General features: G+C 39.9%; 1 non-coding gene across 1 annotated transcript; it reads right to left on the bottom strand.

Annotated features, from left to right (window-relative positions):
- Positions 1-540: 540 nt before the first annotated feature.
- Trnah-gug (transfer RNA histidin (anticodon GUG)) lies at positions 541-612 on the bottom strand. Its single transcript has one exon. It is a non-coding gene; the product is annotated as a tRNA-His (tRNA).
- Positions 613-16181: the final 15569 nt, after the last annotated feature.

Genomic DNA, 16181 nt, shown 5'->3' with positions numbered 1-16181 from the left:
CTACCTACAAAATATTTAAATATGTACAACATTTAGTATTCAAAATAAGTTAATTGTTTTTCTTTTTATGAAGGTAAATGCTTCTAAGTACATATGTCAGTTTTTTTCTTTTTCTTATATTTATGTACAGTCTGCAGCAGAAATTGCTAACCGGGCGAGGCGTTCAAAATGAGCTTGACGCGAGTAATTGTGAACACCTCGCCAACTTAGCAACTTTTGCTTGTACCTACTTTAAATTTGAAACTAATATTCTTATTAGCTACTTACCTATTTTAGTTAACATAATTCATAATTTTGAATCTCCGGGTCTTTTTGTTGTTTGCCTTTTGTTGCGGAACATCTTCCCTTCCAGAAAAGGTAGCCCCAAGCATAAAAGTTTGTATGCAAAGGTGCTAAGCGAATAGTATTGCTGACTGTACATACAGACAAAGTTACTTTTGCATACAATATCTTAGGCAACACCATTTTAAATTTAAATTCCGTAACGAAGAAAAGAAATGTTAAAAAAGATTGCTCCGCCGTGACAGTGACATCTGTCACTGCCGTGACCAGGATTCGAACCTGGGTTACTACGGCCACAACGTAGGGTCCTAGCCACTAGACGATCACGGCTGTCGGAGCTGTGACCGACACGGCGAAAATAACCGTCGCATTCACAACGAGAGCACTTTCCAAATCATTATGACAAAAAAAAATTCACAGATTTCGTGCCTCACACGACTATCGAGCACATTGGAAATGAATCTACGGAATTCGAAAAAATATTGTCGCTGAGCGACGAGAAAGTCAAAAGTTACAAAATAAAACTCCCTCTCCCTCTCCCTCTCCCTCTCCCTCTCCCTCTCCCTCTCCCTCTCCCTCTCCCTCTCCCTCTCCCTCTCCCTCTCCCTCTCCCTCTCCCTCTCCCTCTCCCTCTCCCTCTCCCTCTCCCTCTCCCTCTCCCTCTCCCTCTCCCTCTCCCTCTCCCTCTCCCTCTCCCTCTCCCTCTCCCTCTCCCTCTCCCTCTCCCTCTCCCTCTCCCTCTCCCTCTCCCTCTCCCTCTCCCTCTCCCTCTCCCTCTCCCTCTCCCTCTCCCTCTCCCTCTCCCTCTCCCTCTCCCTCTCCCTCTCCCTCTCCCTCTCCCTCTCCCTCTCCCTCTCCCTCTCCCTCTCCCTCTCCCTCTCCCTCTCCCTCTCCCTCTCCCTCTCCCTCTCCCTCTCCCTCTCCCTCTCCCTCTCCCTCTCCCTCTCCCTCTCCCTCTCCCTCTCCCTCTCCCTCTCCCTCTCCCTCTCCCTCTCCCTCTCCCTCTCCCTCTCCCTCTCCCTCTCCCTCTCCCTCTCCCTCTCCCTCTCCCTCTCCCTCTCCCTCTCCCTCTCCCTCTCCCTCTCCCTCTCCCTCTCCCTCTCCCTCTCCCTCTCCCTCTCCCTCTCCCTCTCCCTCTCCCTCTCCCTCTCCCTCTCCCTCTCCCTCTCCCTCTCCCTCTCCCTCTCCCTCTCCCTCTCCCTCTCCCTCTCCCTCTCCCTCTCCCTCTCCCTCTCCCTCTCCCTCTCCCTCTCCCTCTCCCTCTCCCTCTCCCTCTCCCTCTCCCTCTCCCTCTCCCTCTCCCTCTCCCTCTCCCTCTCCCTCTCCCTCTCCCTCTCCCTCTCCCTCTCCCTCTCCCTCTCCCTCTCCCTCTCCCTCTCCCTCTCCCTCTCCCTCTCCCTCTCCCTCTCCCTCTCCCTCTCCCTCTCCCTCTCCCTCTCCCTCTCCCTCTCCCTCTCCCTCTCCCTCTCCCTCTCCCTCTCCCTCTCCCTCTCCCTCTCCCTCTCCCTCTCCCTCTCCCTCTCCCTCTCCCTCTCCCTCTCCCTCTCCCTCTCCCTCTCCCTCTCCCTCTCCCTCTCCCTCTCCCTCTCCCTCTCCCTCTCCCTCTCCCTCTCCCTCTCCCTCTCCCTCTCCCTCTCCCTCTCCCTCTCCCTCTCCCTCTCCCTCTCCCTCTCCCTCTCCCTCTCCCTCTCCCTCTCCCTCTCCCTCTCCCTCTCCCTCTCCCTCTCCCTCTCCCTCTCCCTCTCCCTCTCCCTCTCCCTCTCCCTCTCCCTCTCCCCTCCCCCTCCCCCTCCCCCTCCCCCTCCCCCTCCCCCTCTCCGCGATTTTGAAAGCCCACGCAGTGCAAGTGTTATTCTGCCGTCATAATCCCGATAATTCACAACAAACACCGATAACGAACTCTGCGAAACATGAAGTCATAAATGTCCTGTGAAAAATGTCGTTCTGACTTTTTGACTATTTTAAGGTTAGGCTACAGGGCAAACCCTTAACCCGATCGTTTTTGTTTTAGGCTGAAATTGTAGCTGACTAAATTGTCCAGAGCCGTTTTTCTCAAATTTTTGATATCATTCTTCGTTTCCAAATTATCGAGCACCAAAATCAAAAATTCGGAAAAAATTGAATTTTATTTTCACTATTTCGACCATAACTTTTTTTGTTTTTGACTTTCTCGAATAATTATTTTTGCACCTTACAGCTCTCGTGATTATGCGTCTTTTGAGCCTATTTTTTTAATATCATATCTTCACAACTTTCCGAGATATAAGGGGATCGCACTTTTTCGTGAAATCAGACCGTATACTGGAGCGAACGAAAAGACATTTCCAATGTCAAAATCTTATTGCAAGCGCTGCGGGTCAATAATGGTTCCGCCGTTATCGTCTGGCGTAATGGTCACGTTCTAACAGTTATCTAAGTGCGAGAGTGAAGCATGATAGGATATACAGGGTGTAATCGTTAAGTGTAGCCAGGCGATAATTCAGTAAATATAACAGATATCAGAAAAATTCAAATTGATATCGAAAGTGCGTTACCCAATGAGTAAAATTACATTAATTTTTTTTTAAATAAAAGCAGAAATATCCCAAACTTTAACTTCAAACCCTCCCATACATTTAGTACGACGACTCACCCCTCAAAGAACGCCGTCGGTGTCGTAAGAGATAAAACTGCTTGAGATTCATTTTTTGCGATAGTAAACTGTAATAAAATAATAAAACTACCGTTTATGAAATAATAAATCTAACATTTAACTTATTCTTTAAGGAAGTACATTTTTTGTTTACAGTAGTTGCGCCCTTCTTGTGCGATACATTGACGTACTCTCTTAAATGTTTCTAAATGACTTACTTACTTACTCCGTTGGCTCAGCGACCCAAAATGAGACTTGGCCTCCGACACAAGACAGCGCCACTTTTCTCGGTCCTGTGCGACCTCTCGCCAATTGCTGACTCGAAGTTCGCGCAGGTCCGCCTCCACCATGTCGCACCAGCGATATCTGGGGCGTCCGATAGGACGTCTTCCTGCTGGACGGCTCTTTTCACGTTCCTATCTTCATCCATTCTCTCAAGGTGGCCCAACCAACGGAGTCTGTGAGCTTTAGTCTCTCCCATGATGTTAGGTTCAGCCACTAGGTTTTCGATTTCACGGTTCGTAAGGAAGCTGGTCAGCTTCCGTCCGGTCTTTTTTTGGGCCCAGTATCTTACGGAGGATCTTCCTCTCGGCCACTAGCAGCATGTTTTCTTCCTTGAGTGTCAGTGTCCACGCTTCGCATCCGTAGGTTAGGATTGGGCGAATCACGGTGGCCCTCACGGCGTAGTGGAGCATCCCCTGGGTGGCGGATAGGGGAACGGTCGATAGTACAGCCTAGCTACACTATCCGGCTAAGTCCGATGGACTCGCTGACCAGCGTAGGATGTGGTCCTCCAGCATTTCGGGGGTTGTGCGGCGGGTTAACTCCCCTCCCACGGAAAAAAACACTTGTTACGAAACCGACACAAGAAAAGAACCGATCTGATCCAAAAACTAACGACAACAGGCATGGACTAATGGACTTTCGACTAGCTTCGTGGAATGTGCGTTCTCTCTATAGACCCGGCGCCTTATATGAAGTCAAAAATGAGCTGCAGAGATATGACATTGGAGTAGCGGCCCTCCAGGAAGTTCGGTGGCTAGGTACGGGAGAATGTAGTGTGGATAATGAAGCTGTACTTTTCTACTGCGGCCCTGACAACGGACAACATAGAAAAGGGGTTGGATTTATGGTTTCCAAGAAGGTGATGGGGAACGTGATCCGGTTTGATGCCATCTCAGATAGACTATGTGTGCTTCGTGTCAAAACAAAGCTGTTTAACATCTCAATGGTAAATGCATATGCACCCACTGAATTAGCTGAGGACATTGCAAAGGACGAATTTTACGAGCAACTTGAAATGGTGTACGAGCAACTGCCGGGTTTTGATGCCAAGATAGTGTTAGGTGACTTCAATGCGAAAGTGGGACGAGAGGATATCTTTATGCCGACAATAGGGAGACACAGCAAACATGACATATCCAACAACAATGGTCTGAGACTCATCAGCTTTGCTGCGTCTAAAGCTATGGTGATTAAAAGATTTAAAAGTACTATGTACCCACATAAGGATATCTTCAAAGGTACTTGGAAGTCTCCGGATGGTGTAACAATTAATCAGATCGATCATGTCCTTATTGATGACCGCCATAAAAGTTCAATTCAGAATGTCCGAACGTATAGAGGGGCCGACTGTGATAGCGATCATTATTTGCTGGGCGTAAAGATGAAGGCAAAAATAAAAGTAGGTAGCAAATGTAAACACTATAGCAAACCTCAAATTAACACAGACAACCTTAAAGATAAAGTAACTGCAGAAAATTTTAAATTAGAACTAAGAAATAAATTTCAAGGTCTACCACTAGGTGACAACATAGACGAGCACTGGGAAATCATCAGAGATAGTGTAAAGGGAGTGGCATTTAGGGTACTTGGGCGGAAGAAAAAGAAGAAAAGGAAGAAGTGGTGGAACGAAGAATGTGAACGTTTAGTCAATGAAAGAAGGAGATACAAAGTACTAGCAGAACAAGATTCTCGCTGGGACCCTAAATATATGGAAACCAAAACCAGAGCTAGAACTGCTATAAAGAATGCGAAGCGCCAACACCTAAACAGACTGGTGCAAGAAATGGACACGCTCATAAGGACTAACTCCTCCAGGAACTTCTATCAGGAGGTACGATCTTTTAAAAAAGGATACCAGCCCACTGCCCAAGTGCTGGAGGATGAAACTGGCAGGCTAGTAACTGATAGCGCGGAGATCAGGACAATGTGGCATAATTACTTTCAACAGCTCCTTAACTGCCCTTCGCTAGGTGAATCAATAACATGCGTGTCCAGCGGCAACGAGGAAGAAGTAGAACCTCCTACATTTGAAGAGATTCGTACGGCAGTGATGTCGTTAAAAAACAATAAGGCTCCTGGGGTGGATGGCCTTCCATCAGAAGTATAGAAATATGGTGGAAGCGCGGTACAGAGCCAATTGTATGTACTCCTGCGTGAAATCTGGGACGGTGAACAGCAACCAGGGCAATGGAATATAGGAGTCTTATGCCCCGTCCATAAAAAAGGGTCTAAGAGGAAGTGCACGAACTACCGCGGAATTGCTTTGCTGCTACTCAGAAGATTGGAACCGTACGCGAAAAAATCGTAGGAGACTACCAATGCGGCTTCCGACGAAATCGTAGCACTGTTGAACAAATTTTTCTTCTAAAACAGTTGATGGAGAAAAGGGGAGTATGCCCAGAGTATTCACTCGGTGTTCGTGGATTTTTCCAAAGCGTATGACAGTATTGACCGGAACAGTCTTTTTAATATCTTAAAATACTTCAGAATTCCCAAAAAACTGGTAAGCATGATTGAAGTCGCCACGAAGGAGAGCAAAATGTTGGTCCAAGTCGACGGAGAACTGACGGATGAATTCGCGGTGATTACGGGACTGAAACAGGGCGATGCATTGTCACCCATGCTCTTTAATTTGGTTCTGGAGTACATCCTACAAAAAGTTCTGTGACAGGAAGGGGGAATAGAGCTAAATGGGAGTCATAAGGTGATCGGCTACGCGGATGATCTAGCCCTGCTTGGAGCATCTGTAGACGAAGTGCGGCAAAGCGTCAGTGTTCTGGCAACAGAAGCTAAAAAGGTCGGCCTGAGTATTTCACACGAAAAGACCGAATATCTCCACATGCGACGCTATAAAAATACCCGCACTCCACCCCAAAATCTAAATGTAGGAGATATAAAGTACAAAGGAGTGTCAAAATTTAAATACTTACGCTGTACCGTTACAGACACCAACAATCGTGACGAGGATATCAATATCAGGATCCAGAATACCTTGCGATGCAGTGCAGCCCTTCATAAGGTGTTAGTGTCCAAGCTCCTAAGTAGACGCGCCAAAATCCGAATCTATAAGACCGTTTCTAAATGAACTTTTCTTAAAATTTACGTTGTGATTAAAAAATAAATGTTAGATTTATTATTTCATAAACGGTAGTTTTATTATTTTATTACAGTTTATTATCGCAAATAATGAATCTCAAGCACTTTTATCTCTAGGGGTGAGTCGTCGTACTAAATGTATGGGAGGGTTTGAAGTTAATGTTTGGGATATTTCTACGTTTATTTAAAAAAAGTTATTAATGTAATTTTACTCATTGGGTAACGCACTTTCGATATCAATTTGAAGTTTTCTGATATCTGTTATATTTACGGTATTATCGCCTGGCCACACTTAACGATTACACCCTGTATAGACGACAAAACCGCAACCATTTTATCCTTGCACACGCACAGCTAGTTTTTGCTGCTTGATCTTGGACCTGACGGATTTCGACATGCAATGGTCGCAAGTTTGATTCATAAGTTTATTAACAGTTAACAACTGGTTGACCGCTTCAGTAAACTAACAGGAAAACTTTTAATTGACCATTTGTGTGTTTTTTACAATAGGGGCAAATTTTTGCATTTTTGCAATCTTCACCATTTAGCATAATGGTTGGCAGTCTGCAACTGTGCGTTTTACCATATAGGTACTCCCAGCCTAGCATTGCTAAACTGTGAAATGAACGCCCGCGGTATTTCCAAATCGATACGAAATAAAGTCTTCAAGGAAAAGTTGTACCTACATACTTCCATATTAAGTTCTGAGGTGTTGTACGTGTCCTTGGGTGACGTTAATTGCTTACCATCAGGCGACTTGTCTGCTCGTTTGCCTCCTGTGTGTGTGGACGATTTCGTGACGGACGACGTGGAAGGGTATTGAAGTGAATGGAGCTGTTTAAAACGCACTCGTATTGTACAATATTTATTTCGCGAACATGAGTTCCTTCACGAGGTTGTGTCTCACAAAACTCATAGTTTTGTACTTACACGGATTTACAGTGAAAATAAATCACGAACACTGTGTAGATAATAATGCGACACGCACCGCTCTCCCAACCACCCGCGGGAATTGTTCGAGTCTTTTGTTCGCGAATGATAGATCGATTCATTCCGGTCCGCGTGAGTGAACCGTGACACTTGGCTGAGTAGGTATATCAATTAGCGGGAAATACGGAAGGGCTGCTGTAAATATTTTAAATATTTATGATACTTATATGGAACTGTGGAATTAATTGTTGCCCGCGGTATTTCCGGACTGATGCGACCTTCAAACTATAAGGCAAAGAGTGTATTCCTATGTTAACGTCCGACAACACATTTGCAACCATTACGATTGCAGGCGATTCATCTGCTCGTTTGCCTCGTTTATCATACAAAAGTAATTGTATGAGCGTGTAACGGCTGGATACTGAAAAAAAAGAGCTAATGTATCTGTTGGCTACAAAGATGCAGACCTATAATTATCGAATCTGCTCTAAATAAAAACATTTTACAAAAAAAAAGAAAACCATCTTAAAAAAGGTTGAAATAAAATATTTATTGATTTATTTAATCTTTATTGCACATAAGAAAACACACTGTACAAAAGGCGAACTTAATGCCATAAGGCAATCTCTACCAGTCAACCTTTAGGCAAAGCAGATAAGTTGTAGGCGGTGCAAAAAATATGTGGTATAGATGATACAATTAGGTACGTACCTGTACGAACACAATACAATCATAAGAAATACACAGACATAAACATATATAAATATATACAAATACATATATACAGTGAAACCTGGTTAATTGGCACCTGGATAAATGGAAAACCTCAATAATTGCAACCAAAAGTCCGGTCCCGGTCCCTTGAGACCAAAAGGCCTCTATAATTGAAATTTTGGAACCTCTATAATTGCAATTTAGATTTTAGTGCTTTTCGTAATTTTGCCTCTGTAATTGACCACATCGCAACGAAGACCTCTATAATTGACACTGTGCTAAAAAAATCCGTTATTTTTGCTCTTCTTTTTACCTCTATTATTGAAACGAGTCTTACTTATTACCTCTGTAATTGAAATAATGTAGTTGTAGACAGCAGAAACAATATTTTAATAGCAATGATCATTTTATTTATATCTTCATCCAGTATTCAATTTATTAGTGTTCCGTACAAAACTTTGTTCACGGAACACTTATGGGATCACTTCGGTCTTGCAAATCAGTTATTTATTGGGTATCTATCACAGCCTGTAGTAGGTGAAATAGTTTGGATTAAATCAAAAACAAAGTATGCTTTTTACATTCTAATAAAACTTTCTTCTACAATTCAAGGGATTTTTTTAAACCCAAATGATAAGAAAATAAGGTAGTAATTAATGTAGTGTAAAAGTGCAAGTATAGACAGAAGCAATATATAGACCAGAAACCCAGAACGTAAGCGTGTAAATCTACTTTCAATGGTTATTTGCACCTCCATAAAAGAAATTTGTCAGAACGCAACCTCTATTAATGAAAACCTCTATAATTGACACAACGATTTTTTGAACCTCGTTAATTGACACGACCTGCTTAAATGAAAAACCTGGTTAATTGCCAAAAAATGGCCGGTCCCTTGAGATTGCAATTATCCAGGTTCCACTGTATATATATATATATATATATATATAATATAGTTACAAATACATATACATACACATACATATGAATTCAGATGAACTTACAAAGCAGAAACACTAAGATTTTCCAGTACTGGCAGCAAAGTGTTCACTTAAGGATTTTTTTAAAGGAAACCTGTTCGTTTTGACAGGGAGACTATTCCAAAGGCGAGCTGCCTGAATAGAGAAGGAATCGGACATGTAACCAGTTCGGTGAGATGGTATAGACAGAGAAAGATTGTCAGAAGAGCGAAGCTGACGGACACGAGAGACACCATGGTAGTGGAAGAAAGATTTTAGATATTCGGGGGACTGAGGGTCGTTAAGAACAGAAAAGAGGGTGCAGAGCATGCGAATGTTCCGACGAATACGAATAGGAAACCAGCCAAGTTTAGAGCGGAATGAGGAGACATGATCGTATTTACAGAGACAGAAAATAAAACGCATGCAATTATTCATTAACCGATCTAATTTGTCCAAGAGCTCCTCATTTAAGTCCGGATAACACACCATAGTCGATTATTGGTAGGATTAAAGTTTGTACAAGTAATATTTTAGATTTAATAGGTAAAAAGTGTTTAAGCCTGTTGAGAGCATGAAGTGAGCCAGTAACTTTACGTATGCTTCAAAATTTGGCTTGGCACCGACTTCAAACATATCAGTTGGTAACGCATAGACTTAAAAAAGGATAATATTTTATTTCATCCTTTTTGAAGTCGGTTTTCTTTTTTTTGTAAAAAGTTTAATTTTTCCATTTAGACCAGCGGTGGAACAAAAATGGGTTTTGATAACATTAAAGTTTTTTCTTTTTTGATATGTTATTGCATGCATGTTAAATAACATTTATGTAAAATATTAGAAAATTATAGGTGGAGCGTTCGGCCATATTTAAATATTTCAATTTTGCTAAATAACTATGTAAATATAAAATTAAAGTTACAAAAAACTGTAACATGTTCAATAACACTTTAATTTATTCACAATATTCGGTTTTTAGAAATCTGGAACAGCTGCTTTCTGGTGAACGTAAAAACACGAATTACTTTGTCAATAAAGAATTAAAGTAGCTGATATTGTAAAATTACGATATTATCTATCAACTTAGTATACTTGTAAAAAATTAGAAATGTAGACAATGTGCTTGTCTAGATATTGATTTCTGGTTAAGCAGTATAGCCAATATTGAATTAAAGTTTGTAGAGTTAATATTACACGGTCATAATAAAGATCTTAGTTCCCACACAAAATATTAGAAATATAAAATCACGGCGACACTAAATACTGATACGTAAGTATGCATTCCGCGCTTATATTGAGTTACATTTCAAACGCGCGGCGTTTTCGCGCGCCGCGCTGTGCGCCGTGGCAGGAGGCAGCGATCGACGGTGGCGGGCTAGCGATTAGCGCGGTGCCCGTAAAAAATACGCAAAACGTTTATAAAATTATTATCAATGGTAAATAGTTATATTGTTAATAGTAGGTACACTAATGGAAACTTACCTACACTTATTTATTTCTATATGTACTAGGGATTGCCCGCGGTTTGGTTTACGTAGAATTCGTTATCGTGTTAAGTATAGAAATAATAGATACATTTGAAAATTATTTTAGGTGCATTGTCATACAGATAACCACCCTTGTTAAAGTATTCTTCAAATTCAATAGACAGGTGTCATTTCAATATAATTTTGCGTAATTTGGCGCTTTTAGGTTATAAATGACTAGCGACATATATTTTTTGTTTAAGAGCGATATCCGATATATATATCTCCGATAATATTTACTTTATCATTTAAATCAATTTCAAACTAACGTTATTCAATATTTATCATTTTAAAGTCAATTTTACCAACCAACTGAGCTTTACGAGTATACCTACGGAAACAACTCAAAATTTGCATCAAATTAAATGCCACTCTTCTTATCCGTTTCGAACAATCAAGAGGGCCTTTACGAGCTGATGTAGTGAAAATTTTATTTAACCCTCGTCCCTTGAAACCTTCACTACGCTCGAGGTTCAACTTTACGAACCACTCGCTACGCTTGTGGCTCAATTTTAGAATGTTTCGCTTGTTTGGGTATCAATATTAGCATGATTAATCAACAAAATTTCCCCTTGTAAAACAAATAAATAAGGTAGGTGAGGTGCAGGCATATGAGGCCCGGCGGGTAACAAGGCCCAGCATTCAAAAATAGCGGTTGCTCCCTATTATTCTGAATTTGTACTTGTTGCTAAGAAGATCCACTGTCAGTGCAGGTAAAAAGGTCCAGTCCCGGGCCTTATTGAACGTATGAGATGAAATAATAGATTAAAATATTTTTAGATAATTTTGAATATTTTTAATCTCTCATTAATAAGGCCGATTTGAAGAAACTTCTATGAAATTATGACTTATAAATAACACCTTCACTGCGTGGGCTGTCCAAATCGCTGCAGACTTTTCTTGGTCTAACTCTAATAATTTTTCACTTGCTTTATTGACCTAAAGACGTTTTAAAGAATCAAAAAGTCTAATAACATTTAGACACTTATTCTTTTTAAAGGCAGTAACTACTTACTTATATAGGTAACTTTTTTTATTAATACATAGGTAGTTATTTACGATAGAAGTGCGAAAAATTGAAATTTTGCAACGAATGACGAATTTTAAAACACGGCCAAAGGGAGTGTTTTAATGTGCTTATTATAGCACCGGTGTCATAATGTAGCACCAGGGCCCTATTTCACCAACATGACATTGTTGCTGACGTCACAGGCATCCATGGGCTACGGTTATAGCTTACCATCGGACGGGCCTTATTCCTGTTTGTCACTATCATTGTATTATTAAAAAAAAACTTTATTATATCGGCAAAAAACAGGTATCTTTCTTGTTTATGATGATAATGATGACAATTGACACAAGATTTCAAAGAACTTTCGGTAATTCATGACAGTAAATGAGTTCTGTGTCGGAATTTCGTGACAACTGTCGTATTTCTTGTGACAATTGTCCAAGTCCCAGCCCCCCCTTTGCTACAGTCCAACCCGAAAGGCACCTTAGGTCGGCGCTTACGTCATTATTACCGGCGCCCTATTAACTAATGAAATGAAAATGAAATGAAAAATATTTATTTCGAGCAACTATGGACTCATACAGATTTGTTAGTAGACTTACGTTCCTAATGTTAGTACCTAATTAACTATTACAATATATATACACTGCTGGAAACATGCATTTCGCAGCAGTGTCTCATATACGGGCAGTCAAGTCTGTCCGCTATCACACACAGGATAGGGTTGGGGCTGGCCCGCACCCGGCGCACCAGGGATGTGCATCGTGCAAACTAATGCGGTGCTACGCGACGTAAGCGCCGACCGCCATATTCAACGTGGTTTGTCACATAGTACCCTGTAAAGGTATGATTCCAGGGATAAAAAATATGTTAGGTATAACGTTATCCAGCGTATAATGGAATTCATAAAAGTTTTTCTTTATAATTACTACAAGTAAATTTGTTCATATTTGCATATTATTAAAAAGGTAAATGAAAAGTAATTGAGTAATTTAATTACTAATTAATGTAATCACAATTGCAAATTACACAGAAAAATTAATTACATGTAATTAAATTTTATGTAATTAAAATACAACCATTTTAATTACATGTAATTAAATTACACGAGTAATTAATTACATGTAATTAATTCACACGAGTAATTAATTACATGTAATTAAATTACACGAGTAATTAATTACACCCAACACTGGTTGGTGGCAAACAACCACACCGCTCGTCTGATGGTAAGCGGTTACCGTAGCCTATAAGGCCTGTGACGTCAGTAACAGTGATGTCGACAAATGTCGCACCTGTCACGTTGGTGAAATAGGGCCCAGATGTACAGTAAAAATCATGTTAAAAGATAATACTAACTGTTACGAAGAAATATTTATACTGTAAAAAATTATCCCACCAAAAACATTTTCATGTAAAATGTTGCTAAGACGAAACCATAAGCCTAAGACTCGCACTGTTAAAAAGTTATCAGATCTCTTGTCGAGCCAAGCTTCAAACTCTTAGTCAAAATATGTGGCTTGGCTGTTTTGCTACCGCCACATGGGCATAAGGTGAAAAACTTATTATAATCATTATTTTTAGGGTTCCGTACCTCAAAAGGAATAAAACTGAACCCTTATAGGATCACTCGTGTGTCTGGCTGTCCGTCTGTCACAGCCTATTTGCTCCGAATCTACTGGACTAATAAGTTGAAACTTGTCTATAACCCAAAGACATACATGTAAAGTAAATATGTAATATAAATTTAAATAAAGGGGTCACTTTTGAGATTAATGATAAATAGAAGAAAAAAAACTATATCTTTGTTATATATCAAATGATGGGGCTCATTTTAGAATTAGAATCTCAAATATATTTTTTTCATAATTTTAAAATAAATAGTTTAGAAGTTATTTAAGAAAACAGGCAAAAAATTAACATTACCCTTATCTCCGAAACTACTGGGTCTTTTTATTATGAAAAAAATACACATATTAGCTCTTTACCTATAGATGACAGGAAAACCTATTAGAAATGTGGAGCTAAGCGTGAGCAGGCCTATGGAACTCTCTGCGCGAGCTCGGATTAATACCTACGAATCTGCTCCCGTTCACGGTAGAAAAGCAAGCCAGTTGGTTGCCACACGCGCTCACGTACGCACGTCACCGCGCGCCGCACTGTCAATTTTTACGATAGTTACACGGACGGCGGGATTCGGGAAATGAATTAGAGATGCACTAGATAAGAAATAGTAAAGATATGTGACGTTCCACGGCAAAAGGTACCATTGCCCCGACTGAATATTGGAGTGGCGATAATAATAAGCGTAAGCGCCAGCCGCCATAAGGTACCTTTTGCCGTGGAACGTCACATATCTTTACTATTTCATATCTAGTGAAGTCTAACGGCGCGATATCTTAAAGTTCGAATCGCGCGGGTAGTAGGTACCTACCTACTATTGAATTTCTTTAATTAAACATGTAATGTTTAATATGTGTGACAAATGTATAGATTTAGATATCTATCTATTTGAAATAGGTAGTAAATTTTTAATTTATTTTGGTAAATGTTTTATTTTAGCGACAGTAAGTTTACACCGGAAAGTGCCTACTCATTTTTGCTCTGGTTAACTTATAATTAATTACCTTTATTCATGGGGTTTCTATTATTTTTCTTTACTATGTAACATTAATCTCTATCTGGTTTTAAATTACACGAAGTTTTAAAACTAATTCTTGCTGGGATTATTGCGCGGTTTATAAAACGGCGTAAACACTGCGGTTACTGCAGGGACATATGACCTTTTAAAATGACTATTTCGCAAACACTAAAGCATAATCGGAATATTAGGTATAATTTAAGATTTAGCTTTCCTTTTATTTCACTCCTCTGTTTAAGTGGGTATTTATTTATCATTTCTAAGCGTCAGCAACCCTAGCGTTGTGCCGGTGCGCGCGGTGCGGGGAGCGGCGCGTTGAAGGTCACTCCATTGTATTTTTGTGTAGGTATCAAAACGGTAGGTACTTGCGTTTTGTTTGAGAGATAAGTATCAGTTCGTAAGAACTATTGTATAATCTGTGGCGTGAGTCGGACTTAAGTACTTAGTTTTTGATCCGATCCCTACGGGTTTTTAAAAGACATTTTACTCACTTTTCACTAAAAAAACATATTGTTAAAAATTGTGTAATGTACGGAACCCTTGGAACGCGAGTCCGACTTGCACTTGGGCGGTTTTTTTATTATACATACAATAGTTCTTGTAGAAACGAAACGGCCGAGCCACATACTTTGACTAAGGTGTAGAGCTAGTGAAGTTAGGGCTTGTAGAGTTAGAAGGTTGGCAAGAGATCTGATAAGTTTTTGACAGTGCGAGCCTTATGGTTTCGTCTGGGCAACATTTTACATCAAAATGTTTTTGGTGGGATTTCACTTCTTTTTGTAAGTTGCTTATGACAATCTTCCATCCCCTAATTTAAAGGGTTGGGGGTGATTTACTATTAAAAATCCTGAAATATGTATCTGGGGGCATCTGTTACACAATGTACTTCTTACTGATTCCCCATATAAACCCTTCACCCCGTAAGGGTAAACTTTGGGGTTGAAATCTGCCTTCAGCCCGTAAGGGTAAACTTTGAGATTGAAATCTATTCTATATCCTTCCCCATAACAATACCTATCTACATACCAAATTTCAACTAAATCGGTTCAGCGATTATTGATTCCCCATACAAGATTAAACCCCCTCATCATCCCCTTAAGGATTAAAAAATTCAAGTTTTTGAATTTATTTGTTGTTTGTGTACTAAAACTATCTTACATATCAAATTTCAGCTTCTTAGAGGACTTCAGGAAGTATCCTAAAGGTATTGATAATCATCAAGTGAGTGAGTCAGTGACGAAATGAAGTTTTTAGATATGAATTAAATCTAAAGTATAAGAGCTATGCAATTGATATGCTTAATAAGTCCGAGAACTTTGTTTATCTAGTATAATCCAACCCCAAGTTATGAGGGTTCCAAAAAACGACGAAGCGCTTCGAGAAAAGGTAGATAGTGCCCTTGCGCTTTGGTCGTCTTGGCGGGGGCACTGCCGTGTCCCCAGATGTTAAAACATAATAATAATAAAGCTTTATGTTTAGTGACTTTAGTTACCTACTATTTTCGCGTAAACTAGACAATTTTTATATCTTTAGTTAATAAGGCCCAAAAGAATTATTTTTAACTTATTATAAATATCCTCTTGTTGTGAAGTACCAAATATTGTTATTTGTATATGTAACTCTTAAGTTAAAAACAATAAAATCTGTTATTGTCTACAGTCAAAATTATTATTTTTTGCGGGATTAAGTAATACCCTGCTAGTGTTCAATAAGGCCCACAATAGGACTTTTATAAAAGGTATATTTTCCAAGAGTATCGTAATATTTTTATAACTATTTTGGTATAATGAAGAAACTTCAATAAATAAGATACCTATTTGAGTGAGTTTTTCATACTTATTAATATCCTGTTTATTAAAAAAAAAACCATTTTAATTTAAGGTGGGCCGTATATAGGCATATACGGCCGACACGGAATATACAATAAGGTGAGGTCACTTACCTTATTGTATATTCAATATGTATACGTGTAATATTGAGCAGTTGGTTTATAATATACATAATATGATATTGACGTTGAATAGGACAGGACATGACAATAGGAACCAGAAATAGGTATAGTCGGTCAAACCAATTTGTCAGTAAATAAAAACAAAAAACTATATTCATC

The sequence above is a fragment of the Cydia splendana genome, chromosome 4 (assembly GCF_910591565.1).
Source record: "Cydia splendana chromosome 4, ilCydSple1.2, whole genome shotgun sequence".
NCBI classification, from domain to species: Eukaryota; Metazoa; Arthropoda; class Insecta; order Lepidoptera; family Tortricidae; genus Cydia; species Cydia splendana.
Note: the sequence above shows the minus strand (reverse complement) of the source record. Positions and strands in the feature narration are given on the sequence as shown.